Source organism: Gymnoscopelus braueri (genome assembly GCF_963280865.1).
Source record: "Gymnoscopelus braueri genome assembly, chromosome: 8".
Taxonomy (NCBI): domain Eukaryota; kingdom Metazoa; phylum Chordata; class Actinopteri; order Myctophiformes; family Myctophidae; genus Gymnoscopelus; species Gymnoscopelus braueri.
In genome coordinates this window covers 19,507,487-19,523,062 of record NC_137609.1, presented here as the reverse complement: position 1 = coordinate 19,523,062, position 15,576 = coordinate 19,507,487, and the positions used below count along the sequence as shown (strand labels likewise).

General features: G+C 43.8%; 1 protein-coding gene across 3 annotated transcripts in view; it reads left to right on the top strand.

Moving 5' to 3' along the window:
• LOC308091179 (homeobox protein PKNOX2-like) overlaps window positions 1-15,576 on the top strand; it is a 90,195-nt gene that overhangs the window by 18,206 nt on the left and 56,413 nt on the right. For 2 of the 3 annotated variants that reach the window (XM_080436602.1, XM_080436603.1), the window contains exon 2: window positions 3,159-3,239. The gene's annotated coding sequence lies outside the window, so the exon portion shown is untranslated. Of the gene's footprint in view, window positions 1-3,158; window positions 3,306-15,576 lie in introns of those variants that run through there. The other variant, XM_080436604.1, reaches the window with a different exon arrangement.

The window sequence follows — 15,576 nt, the reverse complement described above, 5'->3', positions numbered from 1 at the left end:
ATCTGGAGCCGTTCCACTGTGCCATGTCTCCATGTGATTAGAGACGATTGAAGGAATAAGAATAAGTAGTGAATATTCAACACCTCTATCTATGCTCTAAAACAGTATGCTGCAACAACCAAAAAATTGCAACAGCAAAAGCAAATGAGGAAAATGAGCTAAATTCTCTCCTAGGGTTTGCTGGAGGCGCTCGAGCATATCCCATTATTGATATGAGCAATTGTCGTACACACACGGTGTGACAATCACAAAAACAAAATGTGTAAAAGGAACGACATCTTGTCATGGGAGCAGCACTCACCGTGTCCAATTCCTTCAGCATTAATAAAGTCAAAATGTAACCTGAGAGCAAACCAAGCGCCCCATCCTCCCACTGTTTGATTTAATGAAGGATTCATTGTGCTGGGTGGGGATAGATGGAACTGTGTGCGCGCACACGTGTTGGTGCAGACATGAGAATCTGTCTGTTTTTCCTGTACAGGTATGTGTATTATTCAACCATTTAAACCCTATATATTCTTTGTTGACTTGAGTTGACTTGAGTCCCCCAGGGTCTATACTTACCCCCCCCCCCCCCCCTCTGTTTTGTAGATCGACTATTTTGCGGAATGTTTGCCCCAGAGTATGGACGCTGGGTTTCATGTGGTTAAATCAACCCGCTGTATAACTTCTGTCTCATTTGGTGAGAATAAATTGAATGTCATCCATCCTTGATAACCTCCTGTTTTTGTGCTGGGAGCCCTGGCCTAGGATTATGGAACAGACGTGTGTGTGTGTGTGTGTGTGTGTGTGTGTGTGTGTGTGTGTGTGTGTGTGTGTGTGTGTGTGTGTGTGTGTGTGTGTGTGTGTGTGTGTGTGTGCGTGTGCGTGCGTGTGTACGCGCGCGAGCGATGTGTACACATGTACATATACAAATAATATCTTACACGGGTGCAGGGTGGTTGGTACACGGCACCAGGAATGCTAATGCTTCCTCTGTGGGTTTTGCGAGGAACAAGGTGATTAGACCTCCAGCCCCCTGGGTGGAGCCCCTTGCCATGTGGCCCCGCTCTAATTTACTTTGACGTCAACAGGAAGACCGGCCAGGTCCCATAGGGGTCATGGAGAGACTGTGGTGGTGGTTGTGGGGTGGGTGGGGGGGGGGGGGGGGGGGGAGGCAGGAGAGACACTACTCTGGGCTCCCAGATGGGGTAGAGGAATGGCGCAAGGGAGGAAGGGCCCTTGGAGCTTAGGGATAGGGGGTTTCTGGAAGGATTACTGAGAGGCTAAAATGTTTTCTTTGTGGCTGAAAGAAACCGAAGAAATGCTCTCATCCCAAGCCTCCTGTGGTCTTAGGGTGGCTGCTTTGGACGGTGTACAGAGGCAATATCTCAAAAGATTTTCAAAGGCCTTATACACCCTTACCTTTTCCTGTACTCTCAAAGGCTCTTCTCTGCTATCATAAAAATGCATTAACTTTGGACTGCCAGAGTTTTACTGGTAACAACAGATTGAGACGCGCTCAAGAAGGGCTTCTTATTCTTGTGCATGGGTTCTTCTGCACGTTCCCATGCACATACATATGCACACGTGTACTCACGATTTTATTCCTTGTCTTGAAACAAAACAATATTTGCCTATTCCTATATAATATTCCTTGCCTAAAATATTCTAAACAACAATCAACTTTGAATAGCCCTAAATGTCCTTTCATGCAACCACGTTCAGCGCCTCCTCAGCTGCAAACACGCATTTCTCTTAGACAAATCAGAGTTTAATTCCCATGTGTGACTGATTTTGTTTGTTTTCTGATTGAAATAAAGGTTAATATGAATGGAAAGGGGGTCTTTGTAAGCTTGGAAAACTTTGATGAGTGAATAGATCTTTTAACTGCCATCTACACCGGAACATAATGGGGTGTACTGTTACATTTAATATTTCTAGATTTTAGGGACAGGGGCGGCAGTGGCTCAGGAGGTAAAGCGGCGGCTTGGGAACCAGTTCGATCCCGGGCTCCCCCAGAGCTAGTGTCGAAGTGTCCTTGAGCAAAACGCTAAGCCCCTAATTGCTCCCGATGAGCAGGTTGGTGCCTTGCATGGTTTCCTCCGCCATCGGTGTATGTATGTGTGTGTGAATGGGTGAATGTAATGACAATCTATGTAAGTGCCTTGGATAATGGCGCTATATAAATGCACCATTTACCATTTAGCAGGGACACAAATCAGTCATAGAAAATCTCTCTGACTGAAGTTAATATGCTTCACCAGTAGTATGATAAAGTAGCCACTAGTATGATAAAGTAGCCACTTTCAGTTCAAGTGAACATTGAGGAGAAGAGCATAAAATAAACTCTGTTTCCACTATTGAAAGTAATCGTCACAGCGGCCATTCTAGCCCTGCTATACAGTCCAGGCCCTCAGTTTTTTACCTACCTACCACACACACAGTAGTCCCCACTGAGCCGTGCAGTCCTGGATAAATACCATACCTTCAGAGCCTCAGTGTTAGCAGATAGCTGGAGGTAGACGGCCCACTGTGAGGCCCTGCAACACTCCCACTGACTGGAGACGGTTTAACCCACTAAGACCTGAGAAGATTCTAGAAATGTCTTCTAAATCCTAAAAAAAAATTGAAAAAAAAAAACCAATTTTTTTTTTCTAGATTTTTCAAAAATAGCAGATCTACAAGTTCATAGCGCGGCACTCGGTGCCGCGCTATGAGCTTGTATATCTGCTATTTTTGAATAGCCTAAAGAAATCTAAAGTGACACAGATGCGTTCCAGGTATCAATGGGTTAAGCGAAAGATCAGGTGTCCGGCCCTGAATGGTTGATTGAACTTAAATCTTTTACATGTGCGCCATAACTCCTCTCTACTTCTAGCTCTCAGGGTGGCTCAGTAATAGCAGGCTAGCAAACTGCACGAAGGAATTTGAGTCACAGTAAGCCCCTAAGCTCTCTGTTCTCCCACCTTAAAAAAAGCCCCCCAAATGTACTGTAATAAGATGCGGATTGTATGTAAGAAGGCTACTCTGTATGTCTTTTTTTAATCTTCCAGTGTTTGGTTTATGTTTCAGAGTAGCCGTGTACTTATTTTCCTCATGAATGTATTGAGGACCTCTGTGATAAATGTGACACTTGTTTAAGCCTGCATTGCTAAAATGGCTTCATTTGTTAACAGTGTTTGTGGGGACAACTGGACACTGACCACGGAGCAGACGACTACATCAAATCCTGCTGCGTTGCTGTGGGCAAACAACTTGTAAGTTCCATTCCATTCTTGTTCGCATCAAAGTTGGCCGATCAACCAACCCCTCTGTAGTATAAGGTGTGTATGCTATTCCCAGAGCAAAATTACATAAGCCACGCCCTGCACTGTCCTGGTTGCCGTTTTGATGGTGCAACAACCACGGCAACTTCGGATCTCGCCATCTCGAAGATTTTGCCGCATAATGATGGTTTTACAAATGCGCAACTTTTTTAATCACTTTAAAACAGGGGTCTTCAACGTTTTTCAGGCCAAGAACCCCCTAGCTGAACGAGAGATGAAGCAGGGACCCCTTACTACATATTGTATGAAATTGTTGCAGATTTTTTATAGATTTCATAGATAGCTTCATAGATTTTTTTTTACAGCACTGTCATGTTGGATTCATGTTAATGTGTATCTTCAGACAGTTAACCACTTAAACCCTCAATATTTATTAACTTGACCTTTCACTCTGTACTTAGTCTGCTCTTTTTTCCCTCTACACCAAACCTCTTTGCCGAAAATAGCCGATCTATAAGCTTACAACAAGCTTGTAGATCTGCTATTTTTGGCTGAAGTTCTCCTAAGAATTGGGATGCTAGGGTTCAAGTGGTTAATGTCCAAAAATAAATCCTATCACACAAAGATTTGGCGGCCCCCCTGTAGTAACTCTGAGGACCCCCTAGGGGTCTCAGACCCCCTGTTGAAGACCCCTGCTTGAAAAGAAGGCAGGTGTGCCAACAGACGCTGGCTTGAGGCACACCAAGTCAATTCACTGAATTCAGGGGCCTACAGTACATGCTCCATCTGTCTGAACTTTGGACAGAGTAGGTGATAACCACAAAATGCCGTCATTCAGAACTTCGGATGGGTGGTCTAGCTGAGTCAGTCCCCATGCCGATGATGGCTGTGCTGTCCAAGTTGCATACCTAACTAGGGTAGGAATCATTTATAATCTATTTTGAAATTGCACATTTTACTTGACAATGAAAGTAAATGAGACTACAGCTAGGTCAACCAGATCCTGGATATAAAGCGAGGCGGACGTTCAGTCACAGCTTGATTCAGTCACAGACTCACAGTGATGGGTGTGTGTGGTTTGCTTAATTGTCCCTGGGGATTACATGCGTGGTATTTAGGTGTGGTTGAATCATAAATACACACATACTGCCACATTCACAAACTATCCGGTGAAGTTAATCTGCTTCTCCGGGAGCTAATAATCACATCACTCTGTGATACAATTTTAAGAGCACACAATCAAATTTAATTCACACTACAAGCATGTTGCCCTGTCAGAATCATGTTTAATGATCATTCCCTGCTGCAGTTCACTGCAAGTCAGTCGACACAAAACAACCACTTCAATCATTTAAGCCTCTTCTCCACATCTCCAACACCCCAAATGATAATTTCACCATGGCTTTTGGTGCTACATGGAGCTTCACTTGTCTGCCTCTTTTTTTAAATGTTTTTTTAATGACTGTATTCAAAAGGATTTTTTTTTGTGCCAAATAGACCAGGATAAATATAAACCAAACTTGTTGGGAAGGAGAATGAGTTTGTTGTGCATCTTGTGTACAAATGTGGGGTGGGGAGTATGGCTGTGAATTCCCTACAGCCTCATGATTTGATGTGATGTTAATTATTGGGGTCACGATTACAAAATTATCATAAATAGTCAGTTTTTTATGCAGTACATAATGTGTCTCTATCTCACAGAACTTGGCTTCAAGTGTATGTACTGAAATCTTTGCCACTCTACACATGGAAGAGAGCAAAGTACATATTCAAACCAAGGTTTTAGTGTCTCTGTAAAGGGATGATGAGCATCTTCCCTCCATGTTTTAGATTTACTAAAGCCCGATTTATACCAGATTGCCTATCATGTCTCGCACCGAAAATAGCAGCTCTACAAGCTGCATTGTGGGCTTGTAGATCGGTGTGCGAGACACCGGCACGAAACTAAGTAAATCAGGCGTGTGTCTGTTAGAATGCTAGCAGCAGCGTGTGTGTGTGTGTGTGTGTGTGTGTGTGTGTGTGTATGTGTGTGTGTGTGTGTGTGTGTGTGTGTGAGTGTGAGTGTGAGTGTGAGTGTGAGTGTGAGTGTGAGTGTGAGTGTGTGTGTGTGTGTGTGTGTGTGTGTGTGTGTGTGTGTGTGTGTGTGTGTGCGCGCGCGCGCGCGCGCGTATCCACAACTCTATATTTTGGTGAGTGGGTGTTTTACTTAAATATAACTTTTGGGCCAAGAGGCTACTGAACTTGATTTGAACTTGATTAGCCTTAGAAGCAAGGCACACGATTGGACAAGCACCAACCGTAATTTGCATGCAAGCATGTGATTAGACAAGTACTGACCATCCACCTGGCGTCCCATGAGTGAGTGAGTGAATGAGTGATTGACCATAATTTACGGCAGGAGAATACAGTCATTCATATCTATGAGCACAGGAACTGTTACTGCTTTAAGTCTCTATGCTCTCCACTGAATTAGGCATAGGTAGTGCTTTATGTGTTCTGCACCATCTGCTTGGTACTAATTGAAATATGTTAATAACTTCAAGAGCTACATTAGTTCTCAGCACTCATTTGATCACTGATTTTACACCCACCCATCACGAGATTTAGTAACTTAGTAGGCTATGTTTATGGTATGTTTACCGTAAAGATGCTTATATCTAGCTCCAAGTGTTTTGAAAATGAGAAAACATTGGCACTAACTCATTAAACTAAGTTAGAACATGTACTGTAAATATATCTTCAATTTTCATGACAAGAGGTATGACAATGGGAGATGGTGTACAGGAAAAGGCAGTCTTTTTGGGCAATTTCCGACTTCATGCACAGAGGACAGGCTAGTCAAGCTGCCTGTCTCCATATCCTCTCAGCCCCTAAGTGTTCCCCATTTTTGTGCTGCCTCTCCTGCCTAGAACTTCCAGAATCCCCGCCAAGGATTGTTTTACGCTTAATTTTGTTAGACTTAATGAGATTTTACTAATTAAATCTCCTCCTGGTAGGAGACCCCCTCCCCCCCTTTCACGGTCCCTCTTTCACTCCAGGCACACGGAGCGATTGCTTTTAGTCTTTTTTTTTTAAGACAAATAAACATTTTTATTACAGGGACCGGGGACAGTAGGCTGCACAAGGAATAGCTGCGCTTCACTGTGGTCCTTCAATTTCATGCCAAGCTGCTCCAATGTACTCAAGACAGCCCTCTGTGCATGTTAGGAAAAGAAGCTGTCTGCACCTGGTGGTCTTTACCCTACGAAGACCACTGGCTGGCTGCTTGCTGTTTGTTCATCCACTTTAGATGCATTTCTCAACTCCCATTATTAAGAGATGGACAGCAGAAGCCTCAGTAAAGGCACGTTCAAAGTACATGTAGACTAGGTTTTCACGCGCGTCAGGGGGTGAGGATGGTCGTACGTTCTTTATTACACCTAGCATAGTCCGATACGTTTTCTTACGTTAATGTATAGGCCTATATACCTATTCATCCACTAGATGGCAGTTGCGAGAGTATGTAGCTACGAGTATATACTACGGGACAGTGTTGCCATGTTCGCTTATTATAAGCGACTTTGAGCTTGTTTTTCTGTAAAGTTGCTTGGGTAGTTGCGGGTTGTATTTTTTGGGGGGCTTGTTTCTAAAGTGTAGTTGCTTATTTGGGCTAATTATTATTTAAACCAGTGGTTCTCAGATATTTCCATGTCATGGACCTCCAAATTAAGATGTATTTGTCCCCCCCATCTGAAAATGTTTTGTGCCAGATTTTGTTTCAAGATTTCTGAAAAATATTAGATCTAAGAGCTCGCAACACGTCGCAGTGCAACACGTTGTGAGCTTGTAGATCTGATATTTTTAAAAAGCCAATAGGTTTAAAGCGCTCTTGTGGCCTATAGGCCTAGTTGCTTCTTTTGAGCTTGTTTTCATAGACCTGGTTGCTTCTGTCTCTCACAAAATCTGGCAATCACTTCTATGGGAGACGCTAACTCAAATTCTTTTTTATAGGAGTGGTGGACAACGTTTTTAAACGCCACACGGGTCTTCATCGGGTCTTTACAACAATAGCGACGATTAACGTCAGGTTGAACATGGCCAAATAATAACTAAGCAAGCTACTGTAGCATGTACGCTAGCTGTCCTGTTACTGAGCAAAAAACTAAAGCCCAAAAAGGTCGCCAAGGGTACTTCTTGCTAACGTACAGAAAATGCACGTCGGGTAGACTGCAGTCCGCAGCCGGACGGATAGAAAATTAGAGGAAAATTTGACGGACAAAATGTGACGAATCTGTCTCCCCCTCCCGTCCCTACAGTATGTCAGCCCATGGTTCTTATGGACAGTATGTATTTCACTTGACATGACATCCTGTACACTGTGTACAGTGTGATGGAGTCACTTCATTACGACTTCAATATCCTGTTTTAATCTACTCTGCTGGCTGGCACAAAGGAGCACAAACGCTATTTTTTTGGGGGGCCAAGCAAGAGACATAAATTAATTATTATCTGATCACACAATAGCTGGTGCAGGAATAACAAACTCAAGTGAAAGCACTTCAATCACAACATAGGTACAGTACTAATAATAATCCCTGCTTTTGCTATGTTGCAACGTCAAAAGGGAAGTGCTGATGGGTGAGGCTGTGTCATTTAAAGCAGCAAGGCCTTGGAGGTCATTGTTGACAGCAGCCGCTTGCCCTGCTGCTATTGTGGATGCCCCTGTGGGACGCTCTCCTTGACTATTGTGGGAACTAGCCTCCTGCTTCCCGTTTGGGTCCTGGACTCCCGGTGCCAGCCCTGCTGCTCGTCACTCCGGCCAAAAAATCCATTACACCCCCATTCCCCCCGACCTTCCCACTCCCATTGTAGTTCATGCCACCGCCCCCCCGCCCTTCTTCCCTAGCTCAACCCCAACCACGGAAGCCCCTATGCTGTGGCCCATGGGTGGGCCAGTCGGCAATGTTCCCGTTTCAGATGGGACCGCTTCCTTGATGAAGGCCGACACTGATCATGTTTCTGCCACCTGTCACTCAGCTTAGGAGGGAGGAAGAGGCAAGAGGGGTTGTGGGGTGAGTGAGCAGGTGAGATGCCATGGCAATCTGGCAGCAACCGTGGGCCTGCTGTTATTCCAGTACTATACATACTGTAACTTAAATATCCTGTAGGTCTACCTACAGTAGAGCACTGGGACTGTCTTTAGTACTTCTCGTGCTGTGCATTTTGACATTCAACATCGAATTTTGAACTTTGTCTACAATTAGAAGTTAGGGAAATGTAGTAAAGTTTACAGTACTAGAGGTTCAGGCCGCTATGTGGCCCTCACATCTAGAGTTTGGCCGCTACGAGGCCCTCACACCTATGTTGCACCGCCGATCCGACCGATATGTCTGAGTCAGTGTCAGAGGCTTTGTCAGAGTACCTGTTGTACCCGTGTCACTTATATTCACTTGTGTGCCTATATATGGAGATCTCTGTATTTGTCAGTCTACCTGTGTCCCTTTTATGGCCATATTATGGAGATCTCTGTATCTGTCAGTCCTTGTCACTTTTATGCCCATATATGGAGATCCCTGGTGTCGTATTGGCAATTTGGCATGCCCATATATGGGCATATCGCTTGGATCTGCGGTTCTGGACAACTATGTATCCATAGATGCCTATACTGTATATGGAAATATCGGTCGGATCGGCGGATCTGGACAACCGTTCATCAGAACGACTCGGCCCGAGTCCTTGCCAATGCGCGCGCCGAGTTTGAAGTAGGTTTGTCCCATATATGCAGATGACCATATATGGGCATAGCGGTCGATCTGTGGCTCTGGGCAACAGGATCTCCATACATGCCTATATATGGCCGTATTGGGTTTGTTTATGGTTATGTCTGAGTCATAGTGACGTGGCCGAGGTCCGTCCGTCCGTCCGCCCGGATTCCCATTAGCCAATTTTAAGGATTTTTATAGGATTTTTGTTATCTCTGCCAGGCCGGAACAGGGTGTTTCCACCCCTGTCTGTCTCTGTGTGTGTGTGTGTGTGTGTGTGAGTCTGTGATCTATAACAGGCTGCTTCACGTTTTGGCCTATAACTCTTGAACCGTAGGTCATACATTAAAACATTTCCCTGGATTTCTTGGATCATGACGCAACTTACCATATAGGCTCCGGCCATTTCTTTCTGACAAGATTTAGCATTTTCTTCAAAACCCACTTTTTGCTACTACTCCTCCGGATTTTGTCACATTATGTCTGGAGTCATTTGACCAGATGTATCAGTCTGAGTTTTCAGATGTGGCAGCCACATTTTGTATTTATTATTTTTGTATGTACAAAAAGCCTCTGAGTACAACTTTTTCCCAGTAAAACTTTTTACTTGATCTATGCCTACTGATAAGTCTGGTGACATTTCTGCGTGGGCTGGTGGGTGGTAGCAGTTCGGAGATAAAAAAAGACCAAAACCCTGCATTGCAGAACCAATGTGAAGGACGGAGGGTGGTCCTTCCTTATCTGGCCGGAGGCATTCAGTCAGTGTGGTAAAGGCATGTCCTTAAAAAAACGTGTGTGTAACTTTCTCACCGTTTGTCTTCGCTGGCCAGCCAAGTGTTGAATGGAGAAGCCATACTATATACACCGGCTGCTTATGTGCATGTCCAAGTGTGATGACTGTCTACACCTTGTTTAGCCAAATGGAAATAACAGTCTTTACTTCACCAATAACAACAACAATACATGAAATCACAAGAACAATGATAAAACAAGACACTCACAAAAAAAACTACAAAAAAAACTGCATTTCCAACTACGACCCACTTTAAAAAACTGTCATTTCACTAAACTTTCACTTTCACTTCACCTTGCAGTTCAGGCTTTCATGGCCAAACGTGTTTCAGTTTTGTTACGTCATGCACATAGTGACATGAGCTGTGGCTGGTCTACTTTTTTAGGGGACAGACTTGCATAGACACACATGTACATATATGTGCAGGCAAACTGTGTTGTGTCTCATAGTGTGTTATTAGGCTTATTTGAGTACAGAGTGTTTTAAACTGTCTTAGAAGGTAAGATCACCTTAGTTAAATTTGTACACTCTCAGTTAAATTTACACTGTGGATTTTACTGTTGCTATAACGGACTGGCATTTCAAATTCTACAATAGACACCAGCACAAACCTTAGCCAGAGACAGTATTACTCATTTGTCCTCACTGCCTCTGTAAATATGACAGTATGACACCATCCCACTCATGAAATCATCATTGGGACGGGCCTACAATTCAGCCAAAATATAGAGGTATCGTTTCAAGACAATTAAGCAAAATCGAGATTCCATTTTGGCCGTGGAAGAGAAAGATCCTCCCTAAAAGAGAGAGCTAGTCAAACTGGAATAAAAGTGTGACCTTTATATTGTGCAATGTTTGGGTTTTGCTCATTGCCTTCATTACTAGTTTTCAGCGTGCCATTGCATTTTTCACTTAACACCCACTACTGTACCTTGTGCCCATAACCATCTTCCCCCAATCCATCCGTATCTATTTCTCTCTCACCCTAGCTCTTTACCCTACCAACCCTAATTGTAATTATGTTGATTTAACTTAGACACATGTGGCTCTCCTCCCCGTCATCTGAATGGAAGCTTATTAGTTCGAATATTTTTTTTAAAAATATTTATTTATTCCCATTTCTCGGGGTCCCTGTCGGCATTTCCAATTACTCTTGTCGCGCGGCTGTAATTGCCTCCATGCTAATGGCCGCCAGACAATCGTGCTAAATGAGGTGAGGCCGAGAGGCTAGGAGCCCGACTTCATTAAGGGCTAATGGGATTTTATAGGGAGGACTGAAGACCCAGCTCATCAAAAAGAGGGAGATGGAAGGAAAACAAAACAGATGGAGGGAGGGACTGAAATCACCACTGTTCTAACTTGGGCTGCTCCTTTCTCTATCACCCCGATAAAAAGATGAACCAGATCACCATTCTCCCACCACCTAACTATAAAGATGGAGAAAGACAGAGCACTCTTAAAAGACTCTTGGTTTATAGTGAGGTGGAAAAAAGGCTTATTCAGAACCATGCATAATTGCCCAGGTTCTGGGTAATGATCACATAGTGAAGCCATTTCAGGCACTGCATATTACGATGAAACTCCTCTAAGTAACTTCTCATATAAGAAAGTTGTCCTCCGAACAAACTCACAGCAAAAACTTAATCTCTGGCGAAGGAACAGAAATACTCTCACTGTAGGAGAGAGTGGATGTCCAAATCCTCCCACACTTTTCACAGTTTATTTATACAAGAGTGGAACTCAGAGGGGTGCGGAATATAGACAAAAGGACTTCGATGGCCGGTAAACAAAGTTATCTCAAGTGTGTGTGTGTGTATGTGCATTACTGTATGTGTTACAAGGCAGTGATCATGTCCTATAGGCAATATTTGTATATATCTTGATGGATATTACAAATAGATTAAGCTTGGGTGTCACTGAACAAGCAGTATTAGCATTTCTCCGTGTTGTGGTTATGGGTGTGGGGGTACTGTATTCTTGCAGCTGTAGTATATGTCTTGTCTTCCATGAGTGTGGAGATGCAGTCTTCCCTCTTCAGTCCACTTAACTAGCTCTGTGTAGAAAAATAATGATCCCGCGGTGATCTGTCCGCCCTTGAAATGCATGGGGAACTGTACTGTACATCCATCTTGGAGAAAATGGCTCTGCGTCCTCCCCACTGGAATACCTTACATTGTGTGCTCTCTGCAGTTGCAGATCAGTTGACCGTATTTTAATTTGCTGCGCCATCTTAAAGCTGACACGGTTTGTGTGCTTTGGGTTTCAGCTCAATGGCCATTTTGGCTCCTGTAGATGAGGGCCCTGCCAAATTCTATTACACGCTGAATAAAGCAACGTGTTCACCTGTGAGCAGCAGCATTTGGAGTCAGAGGGGTAATGGATACTGTAAAGTAAGTGGGTTCGATGCGATAGTACCAAACTCTGTTCTCTGGCTGTGCACTATCTGTTGGCTTATTTATAGGGCTGGAGAGGGTTGGGGGGGGTCTGACTGGTACAAAGGGCATGACTACTTGGCATCATTTGGCATCGTTAGTTGTTTGTTACAGATACCTTTGTTTGGGTACAGAGGATAGGACTCACGCCATGTAAGCTATCAGCACATAAACTATAAATAGACAACCAGTCACCATTTTCTTGACCTTACATGAAGGCGTTTGAACTGACAACACCTTTGTAGGATAACATTGTATTGTGTTTGTTACACACACACACACACACACACACACACACACACACACACACACACACACACACACACACACACACACACACACACACACACACACACACACACACACACACACACACACACACACACACACACACACACACACACACACACACACAGATTTGGGGATTTATGGATATTTCTGGACAATCACTGATCCGTCCGACTTCCCACTCGGCACTGCATTCCCTCAGGTCCTCAGAGATACACACGCCAAGTTTGAAGTTGTGCTGTAGATATTGTATGTGTGGGGGACACTCAGATACAGATACACGGAGATTTCATGCATTTATAGATATTGCATTGACGCCTATAACTTTTATTCATAGCATTGGGAATGACTCATTTTATTTTCTTATGTTTGTGGAGCAATTACAAGAGAATGCATTTGCACCTGGCGTCTTTCTTCTTAAGACTTTCTTTCAAGTTTCACCCGTCTCCTCGACTACTGTCAGATCAAAGGATTACGCGAATATCACATGAAAAAGAAAACAAATCAACTATCCTTTACCGTCGTTGGAGCCATTGTGAATACCAACATTCAGGCTCTTCAATGTCAACTTTTCCATTGAAGGGCCAAGTGGGAAGTAATTATCTTGTTTGGATGCCACATGCCATCAGAATCACAGAGATGTGGTTTTGTGCAAGAGTCAGAAGCATAAACAACACGAGGAACCAACATGAAGTAAATACAAATATGTGCTGTCCTTTTGTGTTCCGTGTGCATTTTGTTTATATCTATTGATGAACCATTTTGTATTATTTATTTATTCTATTTTTTTCTCTCCACTCACAATACAAAAAGCCATGGCTAGCGAGAGGATGTGTTTAATTATTAGGTTTCTTGTTTTGGTCCTTGCGGCAGTGGCCAGGTCTGCTGGGGTGATGGGTTTGAGACACGGGCCTGGTAGTAACAGCTGTCCTACAGCTGCCATCCGTCTCCTGCTGGGGGGGAGAAAAACAGTCCCAAACCTCCTGGGTCAGAGCCCTGGTATGGCGGTCTCCCTGGCAACTGGAGCAGAGTCTGTGTGGGGAGAACAATCTGGCCAGTGAGAAGCAGAACGCTGGGGCCAAGGGTATAGCAACGATCCTCTCTCTCTCTCTCTCTCTCTCGCTCTCTCTCTCTCTCTCTCTCTCTCTCTCTCTCTCTCTCTCGCTCTCTCTCTCTGTCTCTCTGTCTCTCTGTCTCTCTGTCTCTCATGTCTCTCCGCCTCTAACTCTCTCCCTCTCACGCTTCTGAGCCCAACACAGGGGAATGTGGAGCTCCCTGCGCAGGGTGAAACACTGAGAGGGGAAAAAGAAAAGGGGGAGGGATTTTGAGACGGTCAGTGAGTGAAAAGAGGAGAAGAAATGGTGGGAAACCAGAGACAGAGAGAGAGAGGGAGAGAGACAGACAGAGAGAGAAAGAGAGAGAGACGGCTGGCAGACAGGAGAAAGAGGAACGATTGAGAAGGGAAGGATTTTTTTTTTAGGAAAAGATGAATGGGGGGTGGAAGAGGATATGTGGAGATGCTTGGCTTTGGCCCCATCAAAATAGTGGTTGTCATGCTAACCCAACCCTCCTTCCTCTCTCTGTCTCTGTTTTCTCTTTCTGTCTGACTCTGTCTGACTCTGTCTGACTCTGTCTGACTCTGTCTGTCTGTCTGTCTGTCTGTCTGTCTGTCTGTCTGTCTGTCTGTCTGTCTGTCTGTCTGTCTGTCTGTCTGTCTGTCTGTCTGTCTGTCTCTCTGTCTCTCTTTCATCCCTATAACCTGGCTATAACCCTCAAACAATGACTAATCAAGTGCAGTGCTTTTCCCGCTATTCCCGCTTCCAATCATAATAAATTGGAGCACATCGAGCACCTTCTTTTCCTACACCCTAGAATCAACTGGTTGTTGTTTTTACAGCGTGGCATCGCAGGGGCCAGCCGTCTAGAGAACAGTGGTTCCTCAACCTTATCTGGATCAGGGCCCGCCTGAAAATCTTGAAAGCATTTGCTGGCCATCCATCTGACCACTTATCACTGGTCTAGAACAGGGTTTGTCTGTATGTAATTGTAAGTTTGGATCCCTTACAGTTACACTAAATGTATCTTTAGCCAAACGTCATCACTTAGGTAACACACAAGGCTCACGTTGGCATGTTATCAAATCATTGGTGCTTCTTGTTTAAGTATCGGAGTATCATGACAAGCCTACGTAATGAAAATGCTGGTCTTTATGGACAAACTGCTCTCGCGGTTTTGTTTATATTTTTGGCTAGCTTATGTAAAAAGCAACACTTCTATGCCAAATGTGCAGGCAAGGGTGACATTTAAAACAGTTCATTTGAGTTTTTCCAGTGTGTTTATGTCTTTTGCACAAGTCTAACCTACCTTTGGCTACGTTCTTGTTGAGTCGATTCAGTCATCAGCTGCTCCATGTACTGTGTAGCCTATTTCCAGGCATGAAGTTGAGAATAAAGCGCCCACCAACCTTCTGTACCCATTTAACAAGAGAGCCTTAGTTTAGTGTTGCGCTGAAGTAGGATAAATATTACGGCAACACAGTAACAGGTGTTAACTGTGACACATGAGCAGATACTATGTTGTCTGAGCAAGGGGTCACAGGAGTGTATGTGGGTGTGTAGTGTAATATAGGTGCGCATGTATGCATTGTGTGTGTGTGTGTGTGTGTGTGTGTGTGTGTGTGTGTGTGTGTGTGTGTGTGTGTGTGTGTGTGTGTGTGTGTGTGTGTGTGTGTGTGTGTGTGTGTGTGTGTGTGTGAATGTGTGTGATCACGCCTTTTTAACAGCAGACTGAATAAAATACTCCTTTATGAACAAACAAACAAAAAACTTCACTCAAAAGCTACTGTAGTTGGCCAACAAAAACATCATTGGCTGTATTTTTGTATTGTTTTTAAAATTATGACATTTCTACAGTATAAGGTTACAATATTGTAACACATCACACCCTGCAGACAAGATTAATACTGTGTCATAATCAAAATAATTAAATAATGAAAGGGAATACCTAGAATGTATTATCAGTTGAACTTTCAATAGCAGTATATCTTTAAAAAGTATGCATGATTGACTGACTGA